A 26,123-nucleotide genomic window follows, 5' to 3' on the forward strand; every position below is an offset into this window, starting at 1 on the left:
AAGTCACTGCAACCCTCCAAAGGAAGAGGACTTGGTTTCTGGCTGTGCTCCCACACCCTGGGGAGCCACTCTCAGCCACTGGGAATGTGTTGGGCCTTCTCTTGGCCCTGCCTCGGCTTAAAGCTACAGCAAAAAAGGGCCTGGGCTGGCAACACTGGCTCCAGGAGGATGACTGTGTCTGGTGTGAGTAGTGTCTCCTGGAATGCCATAGAAGACACAGCAAGCAGTGCCTCTGGAGCTGGGCAATATGGTAGCCCTGATCATTATAACACACACGCACACTCATGTGCACACACACACAGTGCCTCTGTCCTCTCCTGAGGCTGCTCTGGCACTTACAGGCTCCAGGCCTTCCACATTTCATGCATGAAATGATCCACAGGGACAACCCCGATGATCACCACAGTATCCCCTTCTCAACCCTTTCGTAAGCAGACACACAAATGACACAAATGTACTCCCTGGCTACCTCTGCCCTCAAATACTATTCCTGGTGTTTACCGGGATCCCAGACTTGTGACGCTATGAAGTGTTAATGGATACTCTAGTGTAGATGTTACTACAGTACTACTATACTCCCTAGTGGAGGACGCTCCATTCCTGGATGGATTGACCTATACTCACGAACACAGAAAGACGTGTCACACCCAGCGGCCCACGCTGCCCGTCCCTGCACACAGATATACCCATGGCACAGACAGACCCACAGAACGTCAGAGAGCACACATGTATGTCACACTAACATGCATTCAGATGTAAATCAACACACACAGTCAAAAGGGTAGCTTCAGAGACCTATCCATGTGCACAATGTTCTTGGTCTATAAGTGTGCCCTGAAATATGCCAGAATTAAGTCTACTCCATAGTTTTATGATCACAGTATTGGGGCTGAGCACTGTGGTAGACATTCCTTTCTGGATGGCTGACCCTGTATCGCTTGAAATATGCAGGACCGGTTGGATACCTCTTGTAGGGTAATTTAAAGGACTTTGCCTGGTTCCCCCATAGGGATCTCTGTCCCTCTCTGCCCATCACATTCCCTTGAAGAAGTCAGGAGTTTCAGCATCTCCTTGCAAATGGCTGCACACAACCATAAGCTCCAGAGGCTGAGAGATTCTAGGCAGGATTTTCTTTTGCCCAGCGTGTGTGTTCTGGGCTACGCAGAAAGGAGCTGAGCCGAGGTGCTCTGATTCTTCTCCCGGATAAGGAGGGTAGGATTCAAGATTCCAGCTGCAGAAGGTAACTCTTTACAGCCAAAAGGGAGAAGCACTCAGAACCGAGGCAATGATGGAGGGGAAAAGGCAGTCTGTGTGTCTCCAAGTGGGACCTGATGTCACTGAACCTAATTGCTTTGTCTTGAGCTTGTCCCTGAGTCAGCCTTAGCAGCAGAAGACTAGCTCCTTTTACGATGGGTCCTAAGAGCTACTGGAGGGCTGTGTGGATGTGACAAGCCCAGGGTAATGATGGGATCAGTGTGGCCTTGGTCAAGGGTTAGGGAGGAAGAAAAGGGGAGTTGAGGGGACAGATAGAGGGGTCCCACAGCTGTGGGGAACCCTGCACATAGCTGTGGTTAGGCCCCAAGTGTTTAGTCTGAGGTGAAGAGCAGCTAGGTTATAGCATGGGCCCCAGCAAGGGGATGCTGAGGGGAGAAACAGAGGGAGACTTCTGGAGGGCTGGCTGACCAAGTGGAGGCCCAGGGATCCTTCCTCAGGACAGAGAGCGCATGCTATCTCCCCACATCCCCGACAGCCTCCTTCATACCAAAAGGCTGCAGCAGAGAGACAAATGATCTCCATTAATTCCATCAGGTAATGAGCCAGTTGGTGCCATCATTAATTATACCAATTAAAACATGCTGGCCTTTGATGTTGGCACACACTTCGTACCCTCCTCCCCGCCAACATTTCACCTCTCAGTGTCCCTGCCTGGGGTTACTGCTTGGCTAACACAGTCCTCCAAGACCCTGCTGGCCCCACCCACCAACTTAAACAGTGAACTTCTACCTCATTCATTCGTTAATCCATTCACTGAACGGGTGGTCTGCACTGGGGACATAAGAAATAAGACCTGGGACTTCCCATCAAATCAAACAGACAGCAGCTAACACAAAACATGAAGCAAACTCTCATATTGACATGCACTTCATAACGTAAAAGGTGTTGAACCTAAACTCATTGAATCTTCTTTTCTTAGTGTTGTCATTTATTCCTTTATATATTTTAATTAAGTATAGTTGACACGCAATGTTATGTCAGCTTTAGGTGTGCAACATAGTGAATCCACATTTTTCCATGATAGCAGTGCTCACCATGGTAAGTGTGGTCACCATCTGTCACCGTACAAAGTTATTATAGTATTATTGACTATATTCCCTGTGCTGTACTCTTCATCCCCGTGGCTTATTTATTTTGTTACTGGAAGTTCCTACCTCTCAGTCCCCTTTGCCGATTCATTCATCCTTCCCAACCCTCTCCCCCTCTGGCAACCACCAGTTTATACTCTGTATTTGAGTCTGTGTTCTGCTTCTTGTTTACTTTTTCATATTGCTTTGTCTTGTAGAGTCAAATAATCTAAAACTTTCAAACAACGTGTGAGATTATATGGTATCTGTCTCTGGTGGGAATGTAAATCGGCGCAATCACTATGGAAAACAGCATGGGGGTTCCTCCAAGAATTAAAAATAGTACTACCGTGTGATTTAGTAATTGGAATTATTGGGTATTTGCCCAAGAAAAATGAAAGCACTAATTTGAAAAGAACATTTATTGCAGCCTCATTTACAATAGCCAACATGTGGAAGCAACCTAAGGGCCCCTCCATAAATGAATGGGTAAAGATGTGGTGTATAGGGTGGCCCGGGTGGCTCAGCAGTTTAGCACCACCTTCAGCCCAGGGCCTGATCCTGGAGACCCGGATCCAGTCCCACATCAGGCTTCCTGCAATGAGCCTGCTTCTCCCTCTGCCTGTATCTCTGCCTCTCTCTCTTTGTGTCTCTCATGAATAAATAAATAAAATCTTAAAAAAAAAGAGAGAGAGATGTGGTGTGTATATAGTGGAATACTACTCAGCCATGAAAAGGATGAAATCTGCCATTTGCAACAGCATGGGTGGGCTCAGAGGGCTAAATCCAATGAGTCATCAGTTCATCTGCAACCCCTGCCAGGAAGGTGTTACCCTCTTTCCCATTTTGCAGATGAGAAAACCGAGGTTGAGAGCCATCACATGGCCTGCTGCCCAAAGAGAGTGGGGCTGAGACTTGAACCCATGCCTTTGACTCCAGGTTCTTCCCTTTACAGCCCAGGAGAGCAGAAGAAACTGCCTGTAGCTAATTCTGACAGGTGGTTTCGGGGAAGGCTCTCCCAGGGGATTACATATGTGTGGAGCTTTCTTAGGTGAGCAGCTTGAATAGGTGGAGAGTGCCGGGGGCATCTGAGGATGCAGGAACATTGTAAGCAAGGCCCAGGATGCGGGTGCACGGAAGAGCCCAGGGTCAGCCTCATCTGGCCATGTCATGGGATACACAGAGGCCAACAGGAAGTAAGTCTGAAAATCCTAGATTTCCAAAAGGCAAAAGAAGTGATTCTGGGTATTTCTGAGGCCAAATGGAGAGTCAGGGTGGATTTAGAGGGGGCCAGATGGAAGTTTATCCTCCACATCTGTCATGCTGGCCGGGCTGCTGCGACAGAGGAAGGTCTCACCGTTCAGACCTCTTTTTCCATAGCCCACTCATCATTCTGCACTCCATTTTCCCCTAAGCTAAACATGCCATCTACTGTCTAAACATTTGGTTCCAGGCCCCTGTCTCTGCTGAACGACCTGTCTGCTCCATCTCCCTGTGTGGGGTTTTGGAGCTGCTCTACCTGTGTCGGTCCCTGCCTCGTCAGCTGCCCCCCAGCGTGTGCCTTGCGGCCCCTTGAAACAAAAAAGGCCTCTTGCCTTGCTCAGCCGAAGACTGAGAGAGAGAGAAACAGAACAAGAGACAGTGACAGAGAGCAAGAGTGTGATGTGATTGTGTGTGTGTGTGTGTGTGTGTGTGTGCGCATGTTTTGCAAGGTGACGTTCAGTGTCTCAAGGGTAGCCCTTGTATGTGACTGTTGCCTCTAACTTCTGTGCCTACCCCTAGAGCACCCTTAGCACCTCCTTGCTTCTTGGGAGAGCCGGACACTTGGCCCATTCTTCCCTCCACACACTCACCCACAATTGTGTGTCACCCGGAGAGTAGAGCACACAGGAAGCTCAAGACAAGCTTACTGAATAAACAGGCCCTCAGACGCCAGGACACTGTAATGGGGCAGCCTCCACGACGGGCTGTGGCGCATGTACACTCGCCGGAGCGCCCGTATTTAATGGTGCCTCGAAGCCTCCTGGAATCACTCCTTCCCACCCTCAGCCACCACTGCCACCAGATGCATGTCTGCTTAATTACAATTCATGAAGTGCTCGCCTATTAATAAAGCCTAATTAATCCAGTCATGCCACCCTGTGACGCCAGCAGGGATGCTGGGCCCACCGGCCGCCTTGGCCACAGCCCTGGGCAGAAAGGGGCCCAAGGGAAACTAGCCCCAGATCCGGCCTCCCCCGCCTGGGGGCTGTGAGGACAGCTCCTATTTGGAGCACCCAACACTCCGAGGCTGATGGCTTCCACACCTGGCTGGTACTTGGCACCGCCCCCATCCCTGCATGCACTGTCTTGCAAGATTGTGCCCTATCTGTCTCCCCCAAGGAACTGGAAGCTTCTTTGAGGACAGAGTTGTGCTTATTAATCTTTGCAACCATCCGTTCCCATCCCTGCCCCCAATATCTAGGCGCAGCCCTCCTGTTTCGGCTTGTTGTGTGCAAAGGTGTACAAGGGGCCCTTGTGGAAACCACCCTCTGGCTTACTGTCCCGGGGATGTAGGGAGGGAACTAACTCTGAAGCCAGCTGGATCGCGCCTGCAGCTGCAGAACCTCGGAGCTACGGCTGTCCAGCCTTGTGCTTTGGACAAGCTCCTGAACCTTTGTTTTTTTTTTTTTATAATAAATTTATTTTTTATTGGTGTTCAATTTGCCAACATACAGAATAACACCCAGTGCTCATCCCATCAAGTGCCCCCCTCAGTGCCCGCCACCCAGTCACCCCCACGCCCCGTCCTCCTCCCCTTCCACCACCCCTAGTTCGTTTGCCAGAGTCAGGAGTCTTTATGTTCTGTCTCCCTTTCTGATATTTCCCACACGTTTCTGCTCCTGAACCTTTGTATGCCTCAAGGTCATCTCGGGGAAAGTGACAATAGCACCACATGCATTGCTTGTAGCAGCGAGTATTATATATAAAGGAACTTTAAAAAAAATATGTTGTTGTTGTTGACTATATAGAGAAAAGTCTCATGTCCTAAGTGTCCAGTTGAATGAATTTTTATAAACTCAACACATTTCTGCAACTGGCCTCGGGAAGAAGAAACAAGCAATACTGGCATCCTGAAGGTCTGGCTTGGGGCTCTCTGTAAATAAAGAAACTTCTGTGAAAGATTTAGTAAAGCCCTCGGCACACCTGTCACAGACACTCAGTGATAACTGTGGCTGTTATTTCTCTGATGTTTCCAAATACCCTGGTTCTACCACTACCACCACCACCACCACCACCAGACTCACAGCAAGCAAAGCCACCAGCACCTGGTGGTAGGTGCCTTCAGAAATGCCCCCTGTGGTTACCTTGACCCTCCCAACCCCCCGTGAGTCGATGCTACCGGATTGAGTGCTGCAGACAGTAGAACAAGGCCCAGGCCTCTGCCCAGGGGCCAGGCATTCTGTTGCTCCTCAGTGCTCTGGGTGGGTGGGGGGTTGGGGGGTGACTCACAGACTTCTAGAACTGGAGGAAACCTAGAGGTCATCACATCTGAGCTCCTGCTGATGTGTGAGGGACATTCTGAGGCTCTGCAACACAGGCCTCAAGTCTGACCTCTGCATACTCCCAGCATGCGCCAGGAATCCTAAAATGTTCAAGCATAGAAAGCATCATCTCTGGGATCATTTGGTGACTGATTTAGTGACTCCGTGATTTTAAAGTTGAAAGACCTGAGAATCAGAGAGGGCAGAGACTTGTCCCAAATCACATAGCTTGGTAGTGAGAGAGAAAGAACAGAAGCCAGATCCCGGGACCCTAGGCTCATGCTCTTTCTTTTACATGATTATTGAGGAGCTTTGGAAGGGCATCACTCCAGCAAGGTGGCAGGCCTGCAGCTTGATGCCCTCAAGGCTGTGTGTGGCCCTGTTTCCCTTGTTGGAAGAGGGATTTACAGCAGGAAGGGATTTAGCAGTGTGGATGGGGTAGGAGTCAGAGCGGGTATTCACCACTGTCCAGCACCATGCACAACAAAAGGGGGAGCCCTCCCACCAGTCACCTGCTAATCAGAGCCCAGTGGTAATTGGGCTATGATTGGAAGGGAGAACCATGAGTTCCAGCAGGCAGCTGACATAGTGGCAATGGGAGCAGCATTTGTGGGGAACCAGACAACCTTGGGGGCAGATGCTGGGCTGTGGGGGGTCCCCTGGCCTCGCAGAGAAGGGATAGCTCCATGATCCCACTCAGCAGAACAGTGGATAGTCTACACAGGGTGAGGTGAGGGGTTCTCTGCTTCCTCTATCTTTAAACTGCAAAATAGTAAACCCGAAAGGGACTTGAGCCTGAAATCATACCAACAGAGTTGAGTCATTCTTTTGGATTCTATAGGTTTTTTTGATTTTGAAATCCTCTGGAAAGGGAGCCTACACAGAAGAGGGTCCCAGCACGCTGGGAGTGTTCCAAGGTGAGACGGGTGGATCTGATGTAAGAAAGGACATTCTACCTGTGAACACTGTCCAAAGATGGGCTGGCCCTGCGGAGAGAGCAAACCCCATCCAAGGAGGTGCATGCACAGCGGTTACGTGATTGCTCCACAAAGGCATTGCAGAGGGGAGTCCATACTTTTGGTGGGCATCGATCTTCCTTATCTTAAAATTCCCTCGCCACCCTTTCATCTATGAGCTGTTGAGCCCCGTGGCCCAAACTACCCCCACAGGAGAATGTTCTCCGTTGTCCTGCACCATCTTGACCCACTCGCACCCCACTCCCAGTGGGGTCATTGACAAAGCAGGTGCTCAGAGCGCTGTGCCGATCTGATGACTTTAGACGACCAACTAAATGTTCCTGAACCTTGGTTTCTTCATATATGAAAATGGAGGCAATTAGCATCTGCCTGTGCAGGCCTGAGGATGGAAGGGGATGTGTTAACCCATAGCACTTAGTATCTATACGGCCCTTGTTTTTCTTCTCCCTTCTTTCCCATTGTCTCTCTCTTCCCCTTCTTCTGTAGACTGTTCTATGTCACCAAACTTTTGGTGGTTGCTTACTTGTTTATTCCCTGACTCCCCCACCTGCCGGTGAGCTGTCAGAGGATGGGGTTGCCCCAGCTGCCTATACAAAGTGAACACTAGGTAAGCACGAGTTGAATGAACTGATGGATCAGCCTCCCAAGCTTCAGGAAGCCCAACACTACCCAGGCTGTCCTGTTGGCTGCTGGGCAGCTCTCCCCACCTCAATGCTGTGCCCCGGGACAAACAAAATCTGCCACTGTGTCTCCTCCTTCAATCCCAGGTCTTGCCCTTCCACTCCTTCTTCTCAAGCCCAGAGAACTGGTCTGTCTTCAGCTACACAAAAGAGTCCTTCCAAGTGCTCTCTCGCTGATGGTCATCTCAGTTCTGCTAAGTCTTCTTCCCTCTGAGCAGATTTAGGCAGTTCCCTATCCCCACGCCTGCTTCTGCCTCTCCTTTACTGCTCGTTTCCAGACCCCTAACCAGCAGGTGCCCACAGGCTTTCCTTGAATGCATGTGGTTATCGCCAAGGGCTTGATCATTTCTTTAAAATGGCCTAGGTTTTAGCATTAAATCAATTTGCCACTCCCTCCCCATGACAAGAGCCTCCAAGAGCAAAGTCTATTGTTGGCCCTGGTATATCTCCATTTTCAGAAGATTTTTTCCTTTGACCTTTCAAACAGAAGGATCATGTCTGTGATCACGTTCAGACGGAAGGAGATGTGTGGAAGCTCTATGCAGATGGAAAAGGTTAATCTCAACATTTGGGCTGACATTTATGACTTCTGAGACATGCCAGGGGAGTGTGGGTTTTAGCTGTACTATGAAGAGGGAAGTTCTAAACACAACCCTCTGAATCAGGGCAGACTGCCTGGAGAAGGAGAAAATAATTGGGACAGAGACTGCCTGTCCCATATGAAGTGAGCTCTTTGAGTATCACAATAGCTAACGGTGTCCTGTGCTGAGGAAAGGCTTCTGTTTCATGCCAAGTGGTTGGAATTCACTTATTGCTCAATAAATCCCATTGAAAGGCCTCACAAATTAATACAGTGATCATATTTCTGCCTTTTCCATATACATGAATTCAGTAATAACTGTAATTATTAGAAAGTTATAATAAAACATGATGTGTTACACTGTTAATTCAATGGCAGTAAGGATGAAGTATGGGGATTTGCCCATGTCTACATTCATCATTTTCCCTCTTAATTATGGAACGATTCCCTAGGCTGGAAAGCAGGAGGAAGAGGCCTCATTCTGTATTGATGGGGCTTCCTTCTCAGGGCCATTGCCTGGTTTAGGCAGTAGGCCAGGGGAGTGGGCAGGGCTCAGCAGAGGAGCTCCACCCATTCCCACGGGTTTACTTAAAGAACGAGAGGGGAGGTAGATTCCCTCCCCACCTCCTTGCCCTCCCCCTGCCAGCGCTTCATCTGTTCTTTGAACCACCAGTCCTTTCCCTCCTAGGCCAGAGTTGATTGGACTAGATGTGGGCATCTAAGCCCAAAGGCTGAAAGGGTTGGTGTTGGGGTTAGGAACTGGAGAGTCCTCAAGGGCAGAGCTGGGGCAGCCACTTACTGCTATGCAGTGCTGAACCAGACCACACAGGCCTGGGAGAGAAGACATCAAAGCCTTGGAAACACCCTGGAGTCTGACTCTGCAGGTCCAAGTGTCAGTCGTGGTTTTTTTGTCCTCAGCTACCATAGGTTGTGCCTGCATCATTCCAGCAAATCCCTCTTTATTGTTTTGTCTAGTCCTTTTTTTTAAGATTTTATTTATTTATTCATGAGAGACACAGAGAGAGGCAGAGACACAGGCAGAGGGAGAAGCAGGCTCCCTGCAGGGAGCCCAATGTGGGACTCAATCCCAGGACCCCGGGAACATGACCTGAGCCAAAGGCAGACGCTCAACCGCTGAGCCACCTGGGTGTCCCTGTTTTATCTAGTCTTGAGTGAGTTTCTAATTTGCCTCCAAATAAGTCTCCAGACCTTACCAAGAGCTCCTTGTATCTTGCTCGTGGTTTTCCTAATATCCTGAATACAGAAGATGCTCAGTAAAATTGTTAAATGAACAAGTGATGAATGAGGGGATGGAAAACACCAGAACTTTAACTCAGTAAGTGCTAATCTTCCCAAAGTGGGTCCAGTTTGTCCCAGTTGGACTTAGGCTGCTGCTCCTCATTGAAACCCAATACAGAGCAAGCTTCTCGCAAATACTCCTTCCAAGAGCGTGTCCTCTGGGTCAAGGTGGAGAAGACACTCTGGACTGGTGACACAGAGTTTTACCCCAGGAGGTCCAGCCTCCAGAGCAGACCCTGTGTCTACAAAGCTTTTCTCAGCCTGAGTGCAGCGGGTGGGGAAAGGACTGGCGGCTCCCCGAGTGAGCCCACCTGTTTCCAGGCAGCTCTGCCACTGACCACACCATGATCCAAGAGACAGGGCTCCATTCATTTGTTCCCTGACGTGGGCAGGCATGAGCCCACTGCCAGGGACTAAGAGGTGAATGTGTCAGACACAGGCTCTGTCATCAGAGAGCTTAGAGTCTACTAGAGGAAAACCCAGACCTTCCTGTCTCCAAAATTTCTGGAACGTGGAATTCCAGAGCTGGTCGTGTTTGCCCTTTCTGTCCACCTCAAGTCCCCCTCCACTTCTCAAAGGAGCATGGAGGCTGACAGAGGAGCCCAGTGCCAGCCTCTCCCTCCAGGAGCTCTGCCAGCCTCCACTGCTCTGGATACTGCAGCCTCCATGCGTTTGGCCTCCCTTCAGCAGGAGAGTTCTACGGGACAGAACGAGAGAGTCGGTGTCAGCCAGATGGAGAAGGTGAGGGCCATCAAACATGGACATGTGTAAGCTCCCCTTGATGGGATGAGGGCAGGGAAGACACTGATTCTCCAGGTGACAGACTGACTCCAGGCTCTGCAGGCATTACAAGGTGGTGATGATCTTGTTGCTCTCTCCTCGTGCTGCACAGTGCCCAGAAGAATCCTTTAACTGGATCCAAGGATGTGTCAATTATCTTTATCAAAGAAAGTGGGGGGAGCCCAGCAAATTGGTCCCATGTCTAAAGCGGAGAATAAGTACGGTCAGTGAAGAGTGGGAGAAAAGGCCTCAGTGGTCCTGACAGTAAGTCAAGCCTAGCTGACCTCTATCCTGCCTCCTGTACTCCCCAGACCTATTCTTTGCCCTTTCCCTGATGCTGGGCATTGACTGCTCCCTATCTCCTCAATCTACCCATCCCCCACCATGGTGTCTCCCCCCCACCCCAGCCCTGGTAAGACCGTTTCATCTACCCTGTCACCAACCCATGTCCCTTGCCCACTTAGCCTTCCTGCCCTTTACCTACCAAGTCCCTCCAACTGTGAGACAATTGAATGGCAAGAGTTTTTCCACTTCTGCTCCCAGTCTTCTGAAAGCTCAAGAAAATCTCACATCCATGCTGACGAGCTCCGTCAGGAATTAAGGTTTTCCATCCTCAGTTGGCTCAGAGGGCTGGTTGATGGTACTTTGGCAGGGAGCATGCTGGCAGCTTTAAATCTGTGACACTCTTTCTTGGGGCCCTTTATTGCCACGTCCATCCTCCACCACTTTGACTCTAGCATCCTTCCTGGATTCAGAAACCCCCAAACCCTGATCACCTCTGATTGGACCACAGGTGGTTACCTGTCCAAGGTTGAGAACCAGTTAGATCCCATCTTCTGAGAATTAGGACCTGGGACATAGAGGATCTGATCTGCCCACGTTGGATGCCATGCTTCAATAAATGCAGGCTCTCAGAGAGGGTCAGAGAGAGAGGCAGGTGCACAAACAGAAGTATAGATGGGACTTGGCATGGCCCTGGAGAGATGGAGAGCATCCCCAAAAGGCCCCACTGTTTTTCTTGGCCTATTCATCTGGGGATACTTGCTTGCCTCCCAAAAAATCCCCACTTGCACTTATGCTGCTCTGAATAGGTGTCTGTCCTGAACAAACACATTTGCTGGCTGGGACTCAGCAAGTGACCTCATCTCCTACCTCACTGCCGAGGCTGAGACCATCAAAGGCAAACTTCCCATGACTGCAGTCCTTTGGCCTCAAGGCACATCTGCCTCTTCCTGTACATGCTCCCCTCGCCTTCCACTTCAGATGAGGACCCCCTTGTCCAGGCTCATCCCCCACACTTGATACCATTCTCTTCTGCCTCTGGACCCATCAGTAGTAGTTCTCTGCTCTTTTATCACCATCTCTCTGAATCCTTCCCGAAAGCTTGTGTGTGTGTGTGTGTGTGTGTGTGTGTGTGTGTGTGTGTGTGAGTTGCCCTCAATCCAAAAATTGGTTTCCTTTGTCATGCCCCATGCCATGGTTCTAGACTAGCTTTCACTGACTTCGGCCTAGACTCTTGCTGGGCCCTCCAACTGGTCTCCCAGGTGCCAGTCTCTCCTCCTCACCAGTCCCACCTCAGCACAGCTCTCTGCTTTCTTCTCAAAACACTCCCCACACCTCACCCACACACAGAGCTGGCCATCATGAACCCTGACGTCAATGTATCTTTCCACCCCCTTTCCCTGCCTTCCCACCAACCACTCTCACCTTCCAGCCATAGTGGATTCTTCTCATTCTGTGCCTTTGCCTATGGTGTCCCTTGGACTAGGACGGTCCAAAGAGGGGGAACCTCTTTCATGCCTGGAAATAACTAATTCACCTTTAAGTCTCTTCTCCCAGGTCCTGCCTGCTCCAGGGCTCTCCATCACCCACCTGGTCCTTATTCTCACCTAGGGAGACACAAGCACATATCAGGCCCTTTGATGCTTGGAGTCTCTAACTGTCCCCTCTGCATGGAGAGCATGTGCTTCAGCTCTTCTCAAGACCAACTTCTTCTCTGGTGTCAGCCTAGATGTCCACCCGGCCATCTCCCTTACAGCAGAACCCCAGCCCCACTCTGGCCCCCCCCTTGCAGTCACTGTCCATCACACAGCCTGTTTACTTCCTTTCTTGCACTTATTACACATGTCCTGATGGTCTTCTGTGGCTGGGGAGGCTTTCTGGGAAGCAGACTCAAGAGGAGTTCAGCTTGTGGGATGCGTAATGAAGAGGGCCATTGGGATCAACACCATGGCAAGAGTAGGCAGAGGGAGAATTCGGTCCTTGGTCCATGCCCATGATAGCCTTGGCTGACCCTGAAGGGAGCTCTGGAGATGAGATGTCCTTCTCTGGGCTTCTCACTTCACCTTCATCAGTCATTGGCTGGGGGATCACACTCCAGAGAGCATGACCTCGGACGAGGTAGCTCCCTCCAGGTGGTGTTGAGGATTCCCCCCCACACACTCCCATTTCTACAGAACCTTAACTCACTTCTGCATTTTGTACAAAACTTTTTTTTTGTTTCCAGGACTAAGAATAGACATAAAAATACAAAGAAACCCCCTAATTTGGGGGATAATTAAAACTGGTTTCCTTTTTTCAGCAATTGTTTGAAGCTCTTGGCTCCAGGACTTTCTTTCAAGTGCCCCATCTCCACGAGTGTCCTCTCTGGCCTGTGGCCAAGGCGGAGAGAAGACAAACAGGACCTGGGCATCCCTCCAACTCACCGCCCCTCCAGCCTGGCCCTGGAGCCTGACTCCCACTCCTTTTTCTCTCTCCCCACCCCACCTCCTTTCTAGCAGATGGAGTCAATAAGGATACTCAAACTCAATAAGGATACTCAATACTCAAACTCTGAGTGGTTCCAGGGCTTATTGGAGAAAGGAGGGTGAAAAAAATCCTCCTTTCTTCCTCCCCACTTTCAAAGCTGATGGGAAATCACCGCAGCTGAGTCCAGGAGTTCTTAGCCATCTTCCTCCTCTCTGTGGCAGGCTCTGTCTCTTTTTAAAAATATGTATTTGCAAGTGCTTCTGGACATCTTCCTGGTTAACTTCTAGGAAGGTAACCAAGGCAGCATCTCACCTTGAAACCTCCAGAAGAGTGTTCAGATGCTGTCCCAAGGGGTGAGCTCACAGGCAGGTGACTTGCCCAAATCCTAGGTAGGATAGGATGGCACTCTGAGCCTAGGCAGGATCATGGCAGGGGGCAGGCTATGCTGCAGCCTCACATGAGAAACCTCCTGGACCTCCTCTGGCCACCCTGCTCATCTGTAGCTCTTGCAGGAGGCCAGTGTCAGCGGGTATTGCACCTCACACACACACAGACACACGCACACATCATACCTCCGAAAAACATTGATGGACAACTTAGTCTTTTCCCCCAGAGGTTTGTTGAGAGGCAGAGGGGATGACACTGGGCATCATACGCCGAAACTTCCCAGGCATCCCTTGTTACCATCTCTCTGCTCAGCCCCCCAATTCCCCTTCCCTGCAACAAAACTTCAACCCTCCTCTGCTGGCTTTCACCCCCTCAGGCTCCCTTCTCACAGTCCAGCAGCTTGGCTGAGACAGAGAATGCCCAAAGAGCCTGGTACATGACTGGAGATGAAACTTAGGCTGCCCCACAGGGAGGCAGGGTCTTGGCATTAGTGGGGCCCCAAGCCCTAGGTTCAGAGTCACTGCTCACCAAAGCCCCAACTTCTTCATCCTAGGAAACATCTCTGGATTCAGAATCAGAGGCAGCACTTCAAGTCTCGGTTCTACCACCTTCTGGCCACAGGATCTGAGAACGGACGGTAGGTGAGCACTTCACATTGTATTCTCACCGAGTGTGTCTTAGTAGCCGATGAAGGACAAGCAATGACTCGAGATGCCTTTGTGAATTGGGAGCCATCAGAATAGGTGTAGCTAGACAAAGCTTCCACCAAGGACTCCGCTGGGCAGTAGAGCAGGGTGGTGAAGGTGGGGTAGAATGGCAACCGGAAAGCCACTGGAGAGACAAGAGAGTGGAGTCACACCTGATTTCGGCCCATGCTACCTTGTGGGGAATCAGTCAGAGACGGGAGTTCTCTCTGGCAGCCCTGTCTGTGAGCAGGAGAGAGCTGGATCAGACCCGTCCCCGGCCTCAATACCAATGAGGGCAGGATGAAATCTCTCCTTCAAATCTTTCCTAACCTGTGGCTCCCATACATGCTTGGGCCTGTCGTGAGCAAATTAGCCCGAGTATCTCAGGCTCTGCTGCCTGTGCTATGTGCACCTGCATGTAAGGCGCTTACTTCTAGCCAGCCCAAAGTTGCTCACTCTTGTGCAAGAGTTCTTCCTCTCCTATCAGATGGCAGCTCCTTGGGGATTCCTGGGTGGCTCAGTGGTTTAGTGCCTGCCTTTGGCCTGGGGTGTGATCCTGGAGTCCCGGAATTGAGTCCCACATCGGGCTCCCTGCGTGGAGCCTGCTTCCCCCTCTGCCTGTATCTCTGCCTCCCTCTCTCTCTCTCTCTCTCTCTCCTTGTGTGTCTCTCATGAATAAATAATAAAATCTTTAAAAAAAAAAAAAAGAAAAAAGAAAACAGATGGCAGCTCCTGGGTGGCAAGATAGCTTCTCCCATCACCAGGAGACCCCGGACCACAGAGAGGAGGAGAGGTACTGAGTGGAGGGCAGCTCTGTGCTGGGTGCCTCTCCCTTAGCCCCCAGGCCTCATCTGTCTGGGGACATCCCTGGATCTACATGTTCTCTAGGACACTGACCCAGATCATGGGGGGCTGCAGGAGGCTGGGGGAAACTCCCACTCTGGGAGTTTGGAAGAATTTTCAGTGGATGCTGTCTGCATCCTTTCCCCTTTCATGGTGTTATCTCTGCTTTCCCAGGCCCCAGGGCCCCTGGGTTCACCCCTCTCATCCTTTCCAAACCTACTTCAAGTAACGATTCAAGTAAGGAAGCCTTATAAGCCTTCACTGGGAAAATAAACGAATGAAAGGCTATCATTTGCAAACGGTGTGAAGTTAATGTGTCTCTTATCCCAGGGATGTTTGCATCTGAGTCTGCTTTCTCACTGTGGTGTGAAGGCCACATCCCAGTGAAAACAACCCCAGATTTCGGGGATAAGAAGGCAATGTAGGATTTTGATCAGGGGCATGTGTCATTCCTGGGCCCCACCTCAGGGTAGGTCCCTACACCAGCTATGCTGGCCTTGGTGGGAGATACACCCTGGAGATCAGCAGAAAGTGCTGGGGAAGGGTGAGGAAGGGGGGAAGAAAGAGCACAGGATGGGGATAGTAGGCCTGATTTCAAGCCTCTGCTGAGCCACTGTGTGATTCTTAATTTCTAATTTTTAAAAAGTAGACAGGAAGATATTTTAGGTTGTTTTTATACCTGATAGTCTATGGTAACATAGAAGGAAAGCTGAGGCCACCTGGAATGAGCAGGGATCTGGAGGGCTTGTTTAAGGATGTAGTAGGACCTCTCCCAGAGCAGGACCCAGTGCACAGAGGACCAGGGATGGGCACCGTTTCAGAAACACCCCAGAGCCGGGCCAGTGTGGAGCAGGGAAATGCCAGACACAAAGTCCCTTTGCACTGAAGGCCTCCAAGAAGGGGCCAAGATGGTGTGAGCGCGAGGAGGTCCACCAGGCCACCCTCCTGTACATTTCTTCCTTTCCACAGCACCATGGCTGAGGAGCTAGAGATGCATCTGGGCATGATTTCATGGAGAGGAAATTCAAGGAAGGTGATGCAAATCAGAACAGTGGTCACCCAGTTAGTGAGGGAAGAGACCCCAAAGCGCCCACTGGTATGCTAGAGATTCTATATCTTGATCTGGGCAGTGGTTTCATGGCTATGGACCTATATCAAAAGGCACTGAGCCATCCAGGAAGATTTGCATACTTCACTGTAGGTAAATTACACCTCAATTAAAAAAAAAAAAAAACAGTAACAGAAGAGACCAGAAAGGTCCAGATCAGGGTGAGCAGTGCCAGAGAGAGCAAAGTGGGGGAAGAGTGGGCAGTAGGCAAGATGGGCCCCTTAAGGCAGCAGGTGCTAGAGAGACAGAGAGACAGAGGAACCAGGAAAGCAGGACAGAAGACAGGGTGCAATAACCAGCATTGGCAGCATGGTTGGGGGCATGAGGTGTCAGCTGACCTGAAGATCCTTGAGACCACCTCTTCACCCTCCAGACAGTTCTGGTGGGTACTGGCATGTCCGGGGGATTAAATGAGACACATCACTGGTGTTTGCCAAGCTTTGGGTCTAACGTCTGTAGCTGCACAGGGTGACGGGGGTGGGGACAGGTTCTCAGATAGCCTTCCAAACAGATGGCCCTGAGACTCATCTTCTTGCTGAAATTCTGAGCTGAAGGCGCAGGGGCTTCTTGTTGAATTTTCCGGCTTCTGCTGCTGAGGAGGAACCAAGTTAACATTTAGAGTCTAACATTTAGAGTCTGCAGATGGCTGAAATGTGACATGCGCCGCTGAGAGCACGGCCGACATTGATGTAGAGTGTTAATATTAAGCTCTAAGTGGCTTCTGTATATTATCCAAATATGGGAAATAAAACCGAACAAATTCATTTCTTCTTTTTAAAAATAGGTGATTTTTAAAAATGATGATCCAGAGCTTGAAGTCATAGAACAGATCCAACACTATTGGCCTGAGCAGCCTTCTTACATTAGGGGCGAGCATGGTGAGTGTTTGTACTCATTCATCTTCAAACAGGGGGATGAAACACTGCAAGGTAGCTCCCTGGGGGCCCTGGGCAGTCTTCTGTACCCTCCTGCCCGGCTCAAGCACAGCCAAAGCTGGGCCTCCAGCCCAGCCCACCCCCATTTTCCGTTTCACCCACTGTCTAAGAGCAAGGGCTATGGGCTCAGACTGCCTGAATTAGAATTCCCAGTTACTTACTTGCTGTGGAACCATAAAATGCCATGTCTCCCAAATGCCACCTCTGCCGTGAAGCTTTCCAAGAGCACCCTCCTCCATGCTGCCACAGGACTTACTAGTTCTATTTTTCTCCTGGTTAAAAATATGTCAGTTTTGGATATCATAGATCAATACCTTTTGAAATGTTTCCTCCATCCCTCCTTTGTCCTTAGTCCCAGCTGTCCATGTCTCTGTTCTGTTTTCCAATTTTTAAATTCATTCACTATTTATTGAGTGGATACCACATGGGAAATGATGATCAAGTCAGGGACAAGTCTCACTCTCTTCCACTCCAGTCTGGGAGGCTATTGGGGGTACAGAGGTGTCTCTCTGGGAGGTGAGAGTTGGATGTCATGCTAGAGACATGAAGGAAGTGAATGATTAGCCATGTCAGTATCTGAAGCAAGAGTGTTCCAGGCAGGAGGGCCCAGGGAGAGAATGAGCTGGCATGTTAAAAAAAAAAAAAAAAAAAAAAAAAAAAAAAAAAAAACAGCAGAAAACCAGTGTGACAGAAAGGACTGGAAGAGAGGGAGTATATAGGAGAGGAGATGGGAGACATGGTCAGCCCCAGGTCATGAGAGAGGAGTGTGATGGCCTGATTTTCATTTTTAAACCTCACCTGGGGTGCTGAGTATAGAATAGACTCTAGGAGGTTGGGGATGGAATCAGAGGGATGACTAGGGAGACCAGGTGAGAAACAACAGAGCCTCGGACCAGCATAGAACTCACTCACAGCGCCAGACTCCAGGTGTTCTTTGAAAGAAGCCCAACCAGGGGCACGTGGGTGGCTCAGTGGTTGAGCATCTGCCTTTGGCTCAGGCCCTGATTCCAGGGTCCTGGGATGGAGTCCTACATCAGGCTCCCTGCAGGGAGCCTGCTCCTCCTTCTGTCTATATCTCTGCCTGTCTCTCTCTGTGTCTCTCATGACTAAATAAAATAAATCTTAAAAAAAAAAGAAAAAGAAAGAAAGAAGCCCAACCAGACTTGCTCAGGAGTTGGTTGTGAAGAAGAGAGAAATCAAAGAATATCCTTACATTTCTTACTAGAATACTGATGCCGTTTATTGAGACGAGCAAGATGCAGAAGAAAGGGGGGAAAATGGTCACTAGGGTGAGAATTTCATTTCAGACACACAGAGCTGGAGATGCCCGTTAGACACCCAACAGGAAATGTCAGGAAGGCAGTTGGATATAGAAGTCTGGCTTTCAAAAAAGAGACCCAGGCTAAAATTGGTTGATTTCACTGATTAGGTATAAAAGTTTCAAATAAATACCAAGTCCTTATCATTCATTCAATAAACATTTATCAAGTACATACTGTGATGTTGAGACATATAAAATGTCATCCTCATATGTCAAAATTATCAAATATCAGCCCGTTTCATATAGTTTGAGCTAACATATCCAAAGTGCCACCCAAGCAAGGGCTGTGAAGAGTAAAGATGTATTAAGCACAATACCTGCTTTCCAGGATCACGATCCAGAATGGGAAATCAGTTTTATTTAAATCTATTTTTAGGGACGCCTGGGTGGCTCAGCAGTTTAGCGCCTCCCTTCGGCCCAGGGCGGGATCCTGGAGACCTGGGATCGAGTCCCACATCGGCTCCCAGCATGGAGCCTGCTTCTCCCTCTGCCTGTGTCTCTGCCTCTCTCTCTCTCTCTCTCTCTCTGTGTGTGTGTGTGTGTCTCTGATGAATAAATAAATAAAATCTTTTTTAAAAAGGTAAAAAAATAAATCTATTTTTAAAAGTTTTATCGAGGTATAATTGATATGCAAAGAGCTGCACACATTTAATTTGTACAACTGTATGAGTTTGGACATATGCAAACTCCAATGACACCATCACAACAGTCAAGGGAAAAGACATATCTAAAGACATATCTAATACCTTCTGGTTTCCTTGTGTCCTTTTGGTTGCGTGTGTATGTGAAGAATACTTAACGTGAGACCTATCCTCTTAAATCTTAAAGTGCACATTACCATATAGTCAACTATAGGCACCACGTTATACAGCAGATTTCTAGAACTTCTTCATTTAGCACAACTGGAACTGCATACCCACTGAAAACACCTCGTTTTCACCTCACTCCAACCCCTGACGACCATGGTTATATTCTCTGACTCTATGAGTTTAGATACTTCATATTAGTGAAATCATGCAATGTATGTTCTTCTGTGATCAGCATATTTCACTTAGCATAATGCCTTCCAGGCATATGCATGTTGTTGCAAAAGTCAGGATTTCCTTCTATTTAAAGGCTGAATGGCACTCCATTGCATGTATATACCAAATTTTCTTTATCCATTTATCTATCAATGGACACTTGGGTTGTTTCCATATCTTGGCCATTGTGAATAATGCTGCAGTGAACATGAGAGTGCAGCTATCTCAAAGAAATTATCTGATTTCAATTCTTTTCAATATATACCCTGAAGTGGGATTGCTGAATCATATGAAAATACCATTTTTAATTTCTTGTGAAATCTCCATACTGTTTTCCATGGCTGCTACACTCTTTACATTCTCATCAACATTATACAAGGGTTCCAATCTCTCCACAACCTCATCAACACTTGGCATCTTTTTTTTAATATTAGCCATCAAATAGGTGTGAGATGGTATCTCATGGTAGTTTTGATTTGCATTTCCTTGATAATTGATGATATTGAGTATCTTTTCATATACGTGTTGCACTTACACATCTTCTTTGGAAAAAATGTCTAAGTCTTTTGCCCACTTTTTAGTTGGGTTATTTGTGTTTCTTTGTTTTGTCTTTGTTGTTGTTGTTGTTGTTGCTATTGAGCTGTAGGAGCTCCTTGTATATTTTCGAAATTAACCCCTTATCAGATATATGGTTTGCAAATATTTTCTCCCATTCTGTAGGTTGCCTTTTTTAAGTTGTTTGCTTTGTTGTGTAGAGGCTTTTTAGTGTTATATAGTACATATGTCTATTTTTGTTTTGATATCTATGCTTTTAATATAAACTTAGTAATGATAACAAGCACTTATATAGCAGTTACAATGTCCAGGCACTTTAATAAGCACTTGCTATATTAAATCGTTTAATTACTGCAAGTTTATGAAGTAGATACTATTATTATTTCTGGAAAAGGGTAAAATGATTTGCTTAACCAAATTGTGATGGCTTAAAGATGGCTACAAATGCACTATAACTCACCCAAAGGAAAGGTGGGGTCTATTCCCCCACACCCACTCCTGTGAGTGGCTTTGACCTAAAGAATGAGATGCAATGGTAATACCTGAGTTTAGGCTTTAAGAAATCTGAGGCTTTCACTTTTGACCTCTTGGAGCATTCTCTCATGAAGTCAGCTGCCATGTTAGAATTCCAACCACTCAGAGACCACCATGCCGTGAGGAAGCTAAAACTCACCACCAGTAGAGAGAACTACCACTGGAAGAGCATTGAAGTGCCAGACATATGTGTGAAGCTTTTCAGGACCTTCTGACCCAGCCTAGCCAGTTGAATGACCCCAGTTAGCAGCTCCTAGAACACAACCATCAAGCTGAGCTCCACCCAAATTCTGATTCATAGAATTATAAGCAAATAAAATATCTGTCATTTGTAGTCATTAAGTTTTAGGGTAGTTTACTACACAGCAAGAGAACCACAGTCAGGAAGTAACTGAGCTGGGACTTGAACCCAGTCCATCTGGTTCCACAATTTATGCTCTTAACTACCACACTATACTACCCCTCCAAATTATGAGGTACATAAAAACACATTTGAGTGATTATACTGTAAAATCTAAAAGATCCTATTCCCAGAGCAACATTGACACATATCTGGGCAAATAAATTAGCATTCTCATCCTGCAGACACATTTGGAACACGTTTACCCAGCAGCATGTGCACAAATCTATATAACCCCACCATTGAAACCATAAAGTATATAATTGCATCTTATCATGCACATCCAGAGAGAAGTGGCTAATGTATTCATTTTCTATCGCTCATAACAAATTATACTACAAACTGGTATGTACCATAGAAATATAGAAAACATAGAGACTATTTATACCATATAGACATAGAAATGTTTATATAAATGCTCAGTTTCTCACAAGGCTGAAGTCAAGGTGGCAGCTGGGCTTCGTGCCTTTCTAAAGCATGGAATCCTTTTCCACACTCACGTGAGAGATTTCAGTGCCTAGTAGATTAAAGACTGAAGTCCCTGCTTTCTTGCTGGCTCTCATCGGGGCTTGCTCTCAGCTCCTGGAAGCTGCCTATAGCTCCTGGCACATGATCTTCCCACAGCCTCACAGCATGGCAGCTTCCTTCCCCAAGGCTAGCGGGAGAGTCTATCACCCACGTCTGCTATGAGTGAGTTTTATATAATGCAATGATGTAATCATGGGAGTGACATCCCATCACCTTTGCCACATTATGTTGGCTAGAAGCAGATCATAGGTCTTGCTTACACTCAAGGGGGGGGGGGTGGACAGGTACACTGGGGTTCACCTCAGGGCACAACTGCTACACTTAGCTTTTCTTTTTCCCTTTCATGATTTCTCTGGTTACATCCATTACCTACCCTCAGTATTCTGTACAAACCACCAATGCCAAGATTGCTTGATAGGGGAAAAAAGCCAAATGAAACAGGCGATCCATACTGTGGAAGAGGTGACAAAGATAAGTTGATGCCATGTGCTCTAGGACTTGAGAGTATGTTATGTGTGATGGTCTCTCCTGTTATGTAGAATGAACTAGAGATTTTAGGTTTAGATTCAGCCATCTACAAATTGTGCACCATAGTCATTTAACTGTTGAGATTTTTTTGTTTGTTTCCTCATCTATGAAATGGGATTAGGTGACACAATGTATACAAACGGGCTTTGTAAACAGTAAGATATACAAGGCTTGGCAAGCTCAAATATTAAGCAAGTTTAAAGGCACAATCAGCATTTCCCACTGTCCCTTCCCTTCCCCAAACAGAATAGTTAGAGGTGGGCCTAACACATGGTGATGAGGGTGGGGATGGGGACAGAGGGACATCATGAAGAGGCACCTTGGGCAGAGTCCCCTCTGACACCCAAGGATATAAAGTAACTAGGAGTGGGCTAGGTGTAGTAGCAGGCAGAAGAGATGGAGCCCATCTTTAAATATGGGCTCCATCAAGTAAACAAGTAAACTGGTTGAGCATATAAGTACATTATATGTACCTTAAAGAGAAGGAGGGGTGACTGGTTCAGTTAGTTAAGCATCTGACTGTCGATCTGGCTCAGATCCTGATCTCAGGGTTGTGAAATCGAGCCCCAAGTTCAGCATGGGGTCTGCTTACTATTCTCTCTCTTCCCTTCTCCCTCTGCCCCTCCCCCTGCTCATATTCTTTCTCTCTCTCTCAAATAAATCAATCTTAAAAAAAAAAAAGATGAGGAGAACCAGATTGCTTTCTTTTGCAGAGGGCACTAACAAGCATGGAAAGGGAGGAGGCTAGAGTGAACTCTAAGGTTTGGATTGGAATCAGAGGAATTATATGAACTCATGCTTTTTATATACAAATAAACAAATAGTTACAGAGGGGTGTGCATATATGTACAGAGCATGTACATACGTGCTACTGAGCAGGCCCAGAAGTAATGCCAACACAGCAGCAATGAGCACACCACATGCTCAGATCTTGGTCTCTAAATGTCATCCACCACTAAAAAAGAACCAGTACTCCCTAGAGTAACAGTTGATTCCAGGCCAAGACAGGGAAAGTACAAGATGATCCTGGAGCCTATTTTGTGCCAGAAAGTAGGGAGGTCCCCAAAGAGGGATCAAAACACATCAAAATGACACAGGAGTCACCTTGAAGTTCTCACTGGCTACATCTGGGGCAGTTTTAGCATAAAGACAACTAATAATGGTGAGAGATACAATCTATTGAGCAAGATAGGATTGGTTAAGTTCGTGCTGATATAAAAAATAATAAATCAACAGACAAATATGAGAGGAGGAAAAGCTCTTCTTTAGAGCATGATGTCAAATAAATGAGGGTGGGATAGGGGAAATAGAAAACTGCCATTTGGCAGCCATCATAGCGGTGTTTGATTCAGACTGGAGCCATCAATGGAGGTTCAGGCTGGTGGGCAGAGGTTATATGAGGAACAGGGTATTAGCATCATATATAATACCACTAAATTTCAAAGGGGAAAATGGTGACTTTATGGTGGAGAAGTTGGCGACATGACCAGAGAGTCAACCAGCATTGAGACAGATGGACACCAAGTGGTGTGATGCACTGAGAGAAGTGTGGGATCACTTCTGCAGTATTCCTGCCAGGAAAGCCTGATCTAGCTCTACCAGGAAGAAACATCAGGCCACTTAGATTAAGGGACATCCTAGGGAATATAAAGCCCTTACTCTTCAGAATAGTCAAGGATGTAAAAGTTGGGAAGATTCAGAAACTACCTTAATATAGTATACAAGTGAACACAGTGCCAGGTCTGTGTTGGCAACCTGCACCAGAGAGGAAGGAGTTGTCGGGACAGCTGGTGGAATCTGAATGGAGTTTGTGGGTCAGATGATGATATTGTACACACGCAGATTTTCTGATTTGTAGGGTTGTATGATGGTTATGTGGAGAGCAACCTGGTTTGGGGGAAATACATGCTGGGGTATCTGGAAGCAATACAGTATCATGTCTGCAGCTTGGTTTCAAATGGTTCAGAAAAAAGACTAGTAATAATGGGTATACCAAACACAGATAGATAAATCAGCATACAAACACATAAATGGGGGAAAGAAAATGCAATGAAATATTAACAATGAGGGAATCTGGGTGAATGGATACGAAAGAAGAATCCTTTGTACTGTACTTACAACTTGGCAGCTAAGTTTGAAATAATCTCAAAGCAAGTTATTTTTTTCTTAACGCAGGAAAAAGAAAAAAAGAGTAACCTAATTGGGTTCTGTGCCAAGGCTATTTCTGCTCCCTGTTCTACTCTTGTGGTCTTCCTTGGCACACTGTAGGCCACACAGGTAGTCTTTGCCACAGACCCGCTCTCCGGCAGGCTACGGCACAGACATACCGTGTGGATCCTGGCAGAGTGAAGCCGCCTCACTTTGCAAGTTTTCCTGGAGTAAATTGGATGTGACGTGATTGATCAATTAGGGATCACAGTCGCCTTCACAAACTACTATTGGTTCCACCTTGATTGCAATCGGCAGCAATCATCTCCAGTGAGGGCAGGAACCGGGGGTTGAGTGGTGCAGAAGCCCGTGGATGGTCTGTCTCAGCCTTCAGCTGGTCCACCAGCCTTGCAAGCGTTTGCTGGCCATCTGTGGCCGAGAACCAGGCTGCATTCACTTGGCCCATCTAGATAGAATCTTGTTGCTTTGCGTTTGATTTTATGTATTGTTCTGGATTCAGTGACATTTAGCTTTGGTGTTGTCAGTTTTGATCAGCCAGTGTATTATTTTAGGTTTTAAGTTAACCAAATACACATTTAGAGCTATAACAGCACCTTTATTATTGAAATTTCTGAATAATAATTATGTTATTCGAGTCTGAAATTCTCTGGCTTTTCATTCCTTTTGTTCCTTTGAAATAATTGTTTATGCAACACAGCTATTTGATGTTTCTTTTCTGAAGACTATAGTGCTGGGCTGGAATATTCTAGAACACAGACTCAGAGTGGGAAGGGGATTTAGAGGTTGTCGAGTGCACGGTGTCCGATCCAGACTGCATAATGACTTCTATGCTGTGGACCCAAGGGATGCAGCTCAGGAGGAAAGAGTGGGCAGAGAGGGGTCTTGGGCCATAGGTGTCTGCTCAGCAGAAACAGGGCAGGAGCCAGCAGACACTTCTCTCACTCAGCTGCAGCCAGAGGTAGAAAGCACTGATCCACCCAAACCACCCAGCCCAGGCAGGGGTGCTACCAGCATGGTCATGATGAAGCCCCAGCCGCTGCATAAACCCCTCCAACCCTAGGGACCTCATGCAGCTCCTATTGGAGCTCTGTAATCTAATACCCGACAGAGGTCATGGTATTCGCTCCCTCTCTCCCCTCCTCACCCTGTATCTCACCCTGTCTTTTAATTCTTTGCAGACCCACCCAGAAGGGCCAGATCCAGAAGGCACATTTCTGAGGCAACTCAGTGGGCTGGGAGAGGCGCCCTGCTGCCCCCCAAGGGGTGCTGAGGCTGTCGCTTGCCTGTAGTCTCTTTGATGGCTTTGTGCTCCGTGCTATAAATAAATGATTTTGAATGCTTATCTGCTTCCCTCTGTGTGCTTTTCAAGTTATTTTTGGGTGACAGGCCTCTTCTGTGTTAGGTGGGGGCCTGCATTATTGAAGACCATGCGTGCCTTGTCAGAGGGAAATAAGGTCAGCAAGCACGTGGTGGAGGCTGGGGTGGGTGGCCGGTGGCTGCGGGGCCTGTCTGAGATACAGAGCACCGTTCGTGTCCTCTTTTTGGGGTGTCCCAGGCAGACCACAGGGCCCCCAGTCCAGTCCAACCTTGAGCTCAGGCTCCAGCTCTGCTCATCTCATTAGCTCTGCGTCCACAGCCTCTGGGCCCTTAAACCAAGCAACATGGAATATGCACAGGACCCAAGAGGAGTCAGCACCCTTGGGTCCTATCCAAGTTTCCCGGTTGAATGGCCTAGAGTGAGTCATGACTTCTCTGTGTCTCTTTTTTATGCAGGAAATGGTACTGCTGCTCCCTGTCCTGCCTGCTCAGAGGGCTGGAATGTGGGCTTTCACTTCCCTGCTATGGGCAACTCTAGTTGCTGAGGCCCAAGCAACAGGGCCAGGGCTCCAACAGTCCCTGGCTCCCCTCCCTGGGAGGCCCCGGGAAGCCAGTGGCCAGGGCCTTAGGGACTTGTCTAGCATAGCCAGCTAAACTGTATTCTTTTGACCTCGAGTGTGCATGTATGCAACTCTAAAAGAGAAACCCCAATCTACCAGCACATCACTTAGGATCCAAATTCAGAGGAGGCAGGAGACAGAGCTGCCCTCCCCCAGCTGCCTGCTCTTCCATCCAGATCCCCTCAGGACTTCCCTCAGAGCTCGCCTTATCCTCCGGGAAACCTCAGTCCCTTCCTCCTT

General features: G+C 48.0%; 2 long non-coding RNA genes across 2 annotated transcripts in view; one reads left to right on the top strand and one right to left on the bottom strand.

Moving 5' to 3' along the window:
- LOC140600846 (uncharacterized) overlaps nt 1-21,366 on the bottom strand; it is a 37,450-nt gene extending 16,084 nt beyond the window's left edge. Inside the window, exon 1 of the long non-coding RNA XR_012003986.1 lies at nt 21,222-21,366. This is a non-coding gene — a long non-coding RNA (uncharacterized lncRNA). The remainder of the gene's footprint in view (nt 1-21,221) is intronic.
- The window catches only part of LOC140600845 (uncharacterized), a 61,864-nt gene extending 36,576 nt beyond the window's left edge, over nt 1-25,288 (top strand). Inside the window, exons 2-4 of the long non-coding RNA XR_012003985.1 lie at nt 13,871-13,954; nt 16,739-16,832; nt 25,125-25,288. This is a non-coding gene — a long non-coding RNA (uncharacterized lncRNA). The remainder of the gene's footprint in view (nt 1-13,870; nt 13,955-16,738; nt 16,833-25,124) is intronic.
- Nucleotides 25,289-26,123: the final 835 nt, after the last annotated feature.

This window comes from Canis lupus, chromosome 12, assembly GCF_048164855.1.
Source record: "Canis lupus baileyi chromosome 12, mCanLup2.hap1, whole genome shotgun sequence".
Lineage (NCBI taxonomy): Eukaryota > Metazoa > Chordata > Mammalia > Carnivora > Canidae > Canis > Canis lupus.